Source organism: Acartia tonsa, chromosome 10 (genome assembly GCF_053477335.1).
Source record: "Acartia tonsa isolate MP-2025a chromosome 10, ASM5347733v1, whole genome shotgun sequence".
NCBI lineage: Eukaryota > Metazoa > Arthropoda > Copepoda > Calanoida > Acartiidae > Acartia > Acartia tonsa.
Genome location: NC_137269.1, coordinates 49,071,983 through 49,082,852, shown reverse-complemented (window position 1 = coordinate 49,082,852; position 10,870 = coordinate 49,071,983).

The following is a 10,870-nucleotide window of genomic DNA, read 5'->3' as shown; positions in this document are numbered from 1 at the left end:
TTTTTATGAAAGTCTCCTGTAGACAACAGATCTTATTTTACTGTCTATGCTTTATATTTCTCTATCTCTCTCCATCTCTCCCTCATTCTCTCTCTCTCTCTCTCTCTCTATCTCTCCCTCATTATCTCTCTCTCTCTCTCTCTCTCTCTCTCTCTCTCTCTCTCTCTCTCTCTCTCTCTCTCTCTCTCTCTCTCTCTATTTTTTCTTTCTTGAGATGTATATCCAGACCCCTGATATCAAGAAAAAGAAGAAATAAAGAGAGAGAGAAAGAGATGAAAAGTGATTATAGGAGAGAAGAGAGAGAGAGAGAGATAGAGAGAGACTGGGAGAGAGAGAATAGATGAAAAATAATAAGAGGGTAATCAGATAGAGAAAAAGAGAGAAAAGTAGAGAAAAGAATAGATAGATTTATCTATCTATCAACCTCTATTGAGATAGGAACAGAGAGAATATTGCATAGAAAAGAGGGAGGGGGGATAAACTACGAGAGAAGAGGCTGAATTGTAAAAAAAATCCGGGAATAGATTCTTCCTTACTCGGGCTGTTTGCTCTCTAGGCTCTTCATGGGGGGTTGCAAGTTCGGGCCCAAGGGGGGGGGGGGGGGCTGATGAGTGTAATCTTGCAGGCCTAGGAGCCCTCACAACGATGGCATACAAGAGAATATAAGTTGAAGGTACAATGGTAAAATTATTTTTTTTCAGCATCAGATAATGCTATATATTCATTTCATTAATGTATAGTATCTTCCCATACGTTCTAGCAAAAAAACCTCATTACAATACAAGGAAGATTCCAATACTGTATTTAGTACTAGGGGCTACGCCCCTAGAGTCCTCTAGGGACACTTTGGGATTCCAAGGGGGACTGGGGGTGGGAGATTTTAGTTTTTTAAAAAAGAAAATATTATTTTTATTTGAGGGGGGGGGAGTATTTTTTCTAGGGCAATTTATCTTTGGAGGGTGGAAATACCCTTCTCCAAAATAATCATAAACATTCCCTTGACATATAATAATTTTTGTTGTAAAAGAGTACAGTTCAGCGATTAGTGAGATCCTTCGCTACAGACAAAAAAAAGCTTACTACTTTATATAATAGGATTACTTATTATTCTGTGGAGTAATATGTATTACTAAATAAAGAATGTGTTTGTAGTATAGTATTATCCAATACGCTCTGTGAAATAAAATTCAATACGATAGAAAGAAGTTTTTTTTGTTGTTGTTACACTGGAGGGTATGAATTGATTCTAAAAAATGTAGTTGCTCTGTTTAGTAATAGTTATTGCGTACTACATAGTGTTATATATTCATTATGTTAATACAGCACATTTACAGGTCCAGGACCAATACTCCCTAGCGTATCAATTGATACTAAAAGAAAAAATTATTTTAACAGTGTATGTCTAATGTCCTACGCAAATTATGGCTCTCCGCAGGAACAGTTTAGTATTTGTTCACAAATTTTTTTTATTAGTTATTAAATATTTACATTTTGTGGCAACTTTACTTTAAAAAAAAATTAAACATGGAAAAGTGAAAATTTGAATTGAATTTGGTTGCACAATCTTTGATTAGAAGTTGTGACTGTGCATGACAAGGAGTTGCGCCTGTTTTGCAGTTAGGAGGTTGAATCCACATTTCCTCTTGGTAATGATATCATCAAGGTCAATATAATTTTTTTAAGTAATTTAAATAGAGGGGAAACTGGAATAGTACATTGAAGTTCACATACCAGCATATTCATAAACATTGATTTCCTTATTTAAATCAACATAATAGTAATGGTATATACTAGTTAATTTTGTAACTTTACATAAATTTTTATTTCTTCATGGTATGGAATGGTAGTTTACAAAAATCATACCTGCATTGATGATATAATTAATAAGATTAGAAAATGAAATCATACATTATGTCTTTTAGGGATTAAAACTGTAATTATAGATTATTTTTCTGCTTCTATAAAAATGGATCCAACCTTTAATTTAAGACAAAATTGAAAAAGTTTAATAAAACTATAATAAAAAATATAAGTTTATTTTTAAGAATTGTAACTAGCCAATCTCAAACAAACAAGCCAAACATAGTTTTTGACTTTAAAGGGTTAACTTGAACAAACCTAAATAAATGTACAATGCAATGTAACAGATATTGTTTAAATACAAGAAACAATAATGTATTTTTAACTGCATTGTTTTGAAATGTACAATGCAATGTAACAGATATTGTTTAAATACAAGAAACAATAATGTATTTTTGAAGTTTTGCATTGTTTTGAAGTTTATAAACAGACAGAAGCATATTTGTTCATAATTTTTCATTCTTTACATGTTATATAAGTATTATTATTTTACTGAAGTATCTATTGTATATATTGTATGAACGTTCTCTTTTTTTCCCTAGAAATTTGATTGGTTAACTTTTGATATTAAGCTTCCTGATTTGTCAATTTTTTGTGATTTGTGATTGGCTAGTTACAATACTTAAAATAAACTTATATTTTTTATTATAATTTTTTAAAACTTTTTAAATTTTGCTTGGAATGGATTCAAAATATTTTCTCATTCTATATATATTTGTATAAATAAACAAATAATTTTTATGCCTGTGTTAGGATATATTTAAGTTCAAAGTTTTGATTAAACCGAGGTTGAAAAAATCGATTTTTTCAATAATTACCTGACAGAATTCAAAAAGTAAGGTGTCAAATTAAAGATCTTACTATTTTTGTTCATAATGGCAATTTTCTTCTTTTTTTTTGTTGCATTTTAGTACCTTAAAATTGACTTAATTTTTAAAAAAACTTAAACTGTTTTTAACCTATTTTTGAATGGGGGGTCAAAAATATACTAGGACACCTATAGAATCAGACTGCAGAGCCCAAATTTGAATTAAGTCCCCAATAAACTTTTTTTGGGGGATTTAAAAATTAATTTTTAGTGTTGCTGTAATCATTTTGACAGAAGCAAAAGCTCTTTTTTTACTTCGGGTAATATTGTGGCTTACAGAACATTTTTATATAATTCACTTTATATTGATACAATAAAAAAACATTACTCTGTTCATTGGAAATAATTTTTTTTTCTAAAACAATTAATTTCATTGAAAAATCTAACATTTACAATAAAACAAATAATTCTGAAATCTAACCAATAAGAAGTCTTGTTTTATATAACTCTTTACAATACAAAAAAAGAGTGTTTTCACAAAGTGACTTATTTCCAATGTAGTTAAATATTTTTTATTTAATTCAAATGAAAAGAATGAAAACCATACACATAAAAGATACATATTTTTTAAAATTATTTTAAAAGATAAGTTTGAATAATCTTATTTTATAACACATTTGTATATGTGACAAAAATAAATTTGTTGTATTGCATAAACATTTGTTGTCATTTAACCCTTTACAGCCATTTTTTATGTTTTTAAAATAAGTGAGAGAACACAAACATGTTAATGTTAATTCGTTGATATATTACAAAGAATTAACTTTTTAGTGAATTTTTATAGTAAAATCATAAGGCCTAATTTTACTCTATACCAGAATACAATATTTATGAAGCAAAACACTCTAAAAGCTACGAATTTTACCCAAATAAAAAAAAGACCTTTTGCTTTGGTCAAAATGATCACGGCAACAGTAAAAATTAATATTTAAATCCCCCCAAAAAAGTTTATTGGGGACTTAATTCAAATTTAGGCTCTGCAGTCTCATTCTACTGGTGTCATAGTATATTTTTTATATACGTTTTAAAAATAGGTTAAAAACAGTTTAAATTACTTCTACAAAAAAAACGATTGCATATCTAAATTCTATAAACCATTTTACATCTACTACGATGCTGTGAGTATTGGTGCAAAAAATATGACGTAACAAAAAAAATTAGCCAATGAGAGGCCACTATAAATTTTACCATTGGTCAATAACGGCCTCTCATTGGCTAATTATTTTTGTTACGTCATATTTTTTGCACCAATACTCACAGCATCATCTACTACTTACTAAAAATACCGACTAGCTATTTTAAATAAAAATCAAAAAGTTAGGACACCTTTTTTATCAATAAATGCTCTTTTTTGAGAGAGAATGTTAGTTTTGACTTATTTATTTGTGAGGCCAGCGTGTGAGGTTGTTGTTGTAACGGCCCGACCTCTCTTACCACAACCCACAACCTCTCCCACCTCCCTTTATTAACTTATAACAACCTCTCTCCTCCCCCCGTCCCCATATCCCACAACATCTTAACCCTTTCTCCTTCTATATAATTTTCTTCCCCACGCAAGTTATCCTAATTCTACATTTTTTCTTCGTTTGACCTAGCCCCGGATTTTTTCATCTTTCCCTTCCTTTTTAAACGTCATAATACCCCCCCGTAAGGATATCCCCCTCTCCCCCTTCTCACCTTTTTTACACCTCTAACACAACCCTTTTGCGGTGTAATCCGAACATTTCCCCATAATTTACAATCCCCCTTTTTACTCCAACAGCACACTTTTTCTTTCAGTTTTTAATTAATTTAATTGATTTAGTATTAGGTAGCTTTTAAGGTATCAAATTTAATTTTGCTTTTATAAACAAGGACATTATCGTCCATAAGTAGCACAAGAATATAAATTACCAGAAGTAATTTGTAGAAAAAAATCGTTTGTGTTAATTTGAAATCTTTTATGGACAAGGATGACAACACCTGTAAAAGCGAAGCTCTGAAATGGAAGGACAAACGAACTTTCACATTTGAGAGAGTCAGAACTGAATAAACTGAATATTAATTGATAAGTTTATATGTACAAAATTGTAAGTAAATTTGTTGCAAAACTTATTAAATACTTACGTTTTTAGGACGTGATTATTGAGATGCTCGCTTATCACATTATACCTAGTTGTAATAGAAATCAGTATTCAAAGAATCAGATGAATAAGATAATTTTAACATACAAAAACTTGTTGTCAAAAAAGTAAAAAAATCAGCTTGTTTTAAATGGACGTACGAACATTCTGGTACAATTATAGAGTTGCCAAGCTTTCTAAGTCGTACCTAACTACTACAGAAATCAGCATACAAAGTTTGAAATCGATAGGACAATTCTAACATGCTTAAATTAACGAAAAAAGCTATCCGTTCCAGACGGATGAACGGACGGACCGACCATAATTATAGAAAAGCTTCGCCATTAAAAAGGAAAAACTTGGTGTAAAGTTTCCAAATGTAGAGATAGCCCAACATGAAGTAAGATTGGATATAAAAGAGTATATGAGTAAAACAGTGCAGTACATCAAGATATAGAGATGGAAAGAGATACAGACAGACAGACAGACAGAATTGCAGACAGATGGACAGACTTACATACATACAGATTGACAGACAGACAGATATACACATTACAGACAGACAGACTCACAGATAGACAGATGGACAGATGTTCAGACAGACATATGTACATACATATATATGTTGATGATGGCTGACTTGTAGAGTAGTTACGCCTCTAAAAAAAAGTAGAAGTAGTAACCAAGGAGGGAGGGTACATTGGGCTGTTTATAACACTACTCCCCAAAGTTTTATATTAGATTTTTCTTATTCATTTGGCTTAAAAACTTTGGGGATTTTGAATTGAATTTTTGCAACGTTTTATCCAATAATTGTAGTCTACAAAAGGGGTAATTTTGCGTATCATCAATGGGGATGTACATCAATTTGTCGGGCCATTGTCTTATCCCTATGATCTCTGAGAAGTAACGTTCATGACAGCTATAAAACTTTTCTGATTAATAGGTCAATTTCATAAGATAATATAGAATAATAATAAAGGGAAAAAATATAGTAAGAAGCAATTTCTCTATAACAAGGATGACAACATCCATAAAAGCGAAGCTCTGAAACGGTAAGACAAACGAACATTAACACTTGTATGGTGTCAGAACTGAATAATCAAAATCATAAATTATAATTTCGAAACAAATTTTTAAGTAAATTGTTGAAAAACTACTTAAATACAGGATAATTTTTATGGACATACTTACATTTTTCGGATTTGATTATAGAGATGCTTCGCTGATAACATTGTACTTTGTTATCCTAGGAAACAGTATTCTAAAAATCAGACCAATCGGATAATTTATCACATAAAAATTTGCTGTTAAAAAGTTAAAAAGCAAAAAGTATAAAAAGGACGTACGGACTCTCTGGTAAAGATTATAGAGTTGATTCGCTTTCTAACTCGTACCTAACTCCAATAGGAATCATCATGGAAGGTTTGAAATCAATAGGACAATTCTAACTTGCCTAAATTAACGAAAAGAGCTATCCGTTACGTACGGACCTACCCTAATTATAGAAAAGCTTCGCTTTTAAAAATATAGAAAGAAAAAAAGTTTCAAAGAAGCAATTTCTCTATAAGTAAGGTTTGTTTGTACTTATCCCACCTTAAAACTTCCTTGCTTATTTTCGGAGTTAAAAAAATTCAAGGGATGTAAATTGATAAGACAATGACCTATAAATTGATGTACATCCCAATGATAATTCACAAAATTACCCCTTTGTAGCTTACAAATAGTGATTAAAACTTTTGGACAAAAAAAAATTAATATAGCAACCAATCAAAATTCGTTAAAAGTCCCCAAAGTTTTAAAGACAACGAATAAGAAAACAAATTATTTTAAAACTTTGGGGATTACTACTGTTTTTTTTTATTACCATATTTTTGTTTAGTTATGCTGTCAAAATATGTATTATGTATATTCTCATAATGGATATAGAATATACGTGGATATTTTGACAGGGGAAAAACTGTCGTCAATTTAGGTTGCTAACATGGACATTATTTATTGGTCAGCTCGTTTATCCAGTAGAAGGGTAGGAGATGTGGTAAAGGGGATGGATGATGGGGGATTCAATATTTTAGCAAGCTACAAGGTTCACTTTATTAGAGAATATGAAAATCTGGTGTAAGATCCAAGTAATAATAACAAATCCATTGATGTGATAATCTCAACTACCTGACTTTCAAGCTATATTATTATTAATCTATGGCCAGTTTATATTGGTGCAATTTACAATTATCAAAAGTTTTTCTTTTTACTCAATTATGATTATAACTAGTTGTTTCGCCTCCAGCCTCTAGGTGCTTTGCCCCAAGAGGTAATGAAAAAAAATGGAGCTGCCCCAGTATCAATTTCAAAATTATTTTGTTTTTGGGGGGTGAGGGGTGTCCCACCCCCCAAGAAAATAGCTTAAAACCACCACAGGACCAACAGGTATATACCCTGAAGAGTAGAATCCGATCGGTTCAGCGGTTACCGAGATCTTAAGGGACAGACGGACGGACGGTCGGACAGACAGACAGACGGACGGACAGACATCAAGCTATTTGTATTATAGATAACTAGTTGTTTCGCCTCTAGCCTCTAGGGGAGGGTGTGAGGAATATAAAATATGACCTAAATCTTACAATTGTAAATTTTTTTATCCGCAGAAAGCTGTTTATAGTACGATGCGATGAATAACTATTCTCTTCTTACCAGATTAAATGGAACACGCTGTATTTTTAAAATAGGTATCAAACTCAAACGCAGTTTATGTGCACAATTGGGATGGGCTCGGCAGCTGCTAATTTTTTTTTAATGACGGATGGATAGAGGTTATAATTGTCAGGTTTTAAAAAAAGGGATAAGACAATTGCTGATAAATTAAAGTACATCCCCAATAATGACAAACAAAATTACCCCTCAATTAGATTAAAAGTAATGGTTTGAACACTTAATTTAATGAATCAACCAATCAAAATTCACTAAAGTCCCCAAAGTTGTAAAACTTTGGGGACAAGTGTAATAAACAGCTCATTGTTTTATCTCTCTCACTAGATTAATTTAAAGAAAGGGGGGCTTAGCAGTAGCTGTAATTTGTTAAAGGCAATGTAACAGCATTTAAAAATAATTCACGAATAATATGGTGTTGTTTAATTTATATCATAATCTATACTACAAAGTAGAACAATGTTTATTTGTCTGTCTGTCTGTTTGTTAGTAGCGAAGGATCTCGCTAACCGCTGAACCGATCGGGTTCTCCTTTACAGGGTAGCTTCTCATAGGTCCTGGGCAGGTTTATAACAATTTTCTTGGGGGGTGGGACACCCCCCCCCCCTAAAAATGAAAAATACCCCCCCTCCAAAAAAAAGTTAGTACAACCCCCTTCCCTTTTCCTCCTCTTCTTACCCACCCCTCTTCAGATTAAAAAACAAGATATACCACCACCAAGAGGTCTACAAAAAAAGGGCCTAGCAATTGAAGAAAAGTAGCGGGTTATAATGCATGCTGATAACTATTTCAGTAGCCGAGCCCTAAATTGAAGCTTAGAGTGTTTACCTATTGATTTTCAGAGAGGTAGGGGACAATGGACTGTTAATACTCTAGTCCCGAAAATTTTATAATAATTTTTTTTTTGTTCGTTGGCTTAACAACTCTTTAGTGAATTTTAATTGGTTGATTCATTAATTTGAGTGTTAAAACGTTTCAACCACCAATTGTAATTCTTAGAAGGGGTAATTTTGTGTATCATCATTAGGGATGTACATCAAATTATCGGCCATTGTCTCATCCTATTAGATCCCGGATTGATTCTAGAAATAACTGGTTCATATAAAATTGCATTCTGATATGGTTGTAAGAGTCTTAACATCTGTTTAGATATCTAATACTAATGGATATAACATACGTGGATATTATGACAGGGAACATTTTGTCGTCAGTTTAGGTTGCTACTTTAATCCTCATTTATTAACAAGTACTTTCCTACAGTAGTGGGAGAGGGGATAGGGTATAAGGGTTGGGTATTATTCAGACGGACTATGTAATAGAGTATGCAAAAATATGGGGCAACATCCAATTAATTATATTTTGATTATAATACTGCATCATAAATAGATGTCTATGAACATAAGCGCAGTAGTTAAAATCAGGGATCTAAAGGGATAAGACAATGACGGAAATATTGATACATGTTCCCAATGAAGATACACAAGATTACTCCTTCTGTAGATTACAATTAGTGGTCGAAACGTTTGGACGCTCAACTTAATAAACCAACCAATCAAAATTCAATTTAAGTTTTTAAAGATGTTAACCCAATGAATAAGAAAACGTTATTGTAAAACTTTAGTGACTACAGATATACACCCTTTTATATAGCCAAAAATTATTTTCGGATACTTAAAATCAACAAGATTGACAACATCCAAGAGTAGCGAAGCACAAAATCTATAATAAAATAGACAAACAGACAAAGTAATTTATAGAGCTGATTAACTATTTTCATAACAAAGAAAAGAAAGAGATATATATGCAAATAAATATGCAAAAACTTAAAATCATGAAACTTTGAAAAATTAATGTTTATATCTGAAAGTTTTAAAAAGAGAAGCAGCTTAAAAGCAATCAGACTACCAAAGATTTTTCATTCCTAAATATGGGGCATAAAGTCAGTAATATTGCTAAGTTTTAGTGGTGTATTTTTTGTAGGAGCCGAGAAAAACTGTTGCAAACAGTAAAAGCGTTTAAAGAGCTGTTTAGAAGCAGTCTGGCCGCTATTGATGATGAATACTTAATTATGCTTCATATTGTTGGGAATGTTAACAGGAAGTTTCACCCTTCTATCTTTTATAGGAGCCGAGAAAATCAGTTTTAAAAAATAAAAGCGGCTCTAAGCTGCTTAAAAGCAGTCCGACCGCTATTGATGTTTCAAACTTAATTATGCTCCATATTTATAGGAATGTTGACAAGAAGTTTCAGCCTGATATCTTTTACAGGAGCCGAGCAAATCAGTTTTTATAAATAAAAGCGGCTCTAAGCTGCTTAAAAGCAGTCCGACCGCTATTGATGTTTCAAACTTATTTATGCTCCATATTTATAAGATTGTTGACAAGAAGTTTCAGCATTCTCTCTTTTACAGGTACCGACCAAATAAGTTTTGAAAATTAAAAGCGGCTAAAAAGCTGCTTAAAAGCAGTCCGACCGCTAACGATGTTTTATACTTAATTATGCTCCATAATGATGGGAATGTAGACAAAAAATTTCAGCCTTCTATCTTTTGTAGGAGCTGAGAAAATCACGTTTCCCCCAAAACGTTTCAGACAGACATACAGACGGACATTTCAAATTATAGAGTAGCTTCGCTACTAAAAATAGTTTTAAATTAGAAAATTAATTGCAAACGCACATACAATTTACCACTATGATAAAACAAAATTTAAATGAAACAAAGATGACAACATCCATAAATGCGAAGCTCAGATATGGAAGGACAAACGAACATTTACACTTAATAGAGTGTAAGAACTGAATAAACTGAATATTAATGCATATTTATATCCAAATTGTAAGTCAATTTGTTGCAAAACTGCTTAAATACATAATACTTTTTAAGGACATACTTACATTGTAGGACTTGATTATAGAGATCGCTTATAACGTTGTACCTTGTTGTAATAGGAATCAGTATTTAAAAAATCAGATAAAAAGGATAATTTAACATTCAAAAATTTGTTGACAAAAAATTAAAAAATCAGCTTGTTTTAAATGGACATACGATTATAGAGTTGCTACGCTTTCTAAATCGTACCTAACTTTTACAGGAATCATCATGCAAAGTTTGAAATCGATAGAACAATTATAACATGCCTAAATTAACTAAAAAAAAACTATCCGTTATGTACAGACGTACGGATGTACGGACCGATTATAATTTTAGAATAGCTCCGCTTTTAAAGATGAAAACCAAAGTTACAAATAGACAACCGAATGTGGAAATATTTGTATCTTAGAAAAAATCTGAGAAATGTTTCTATTACAGACAGACCGATGGACGAGAACATAC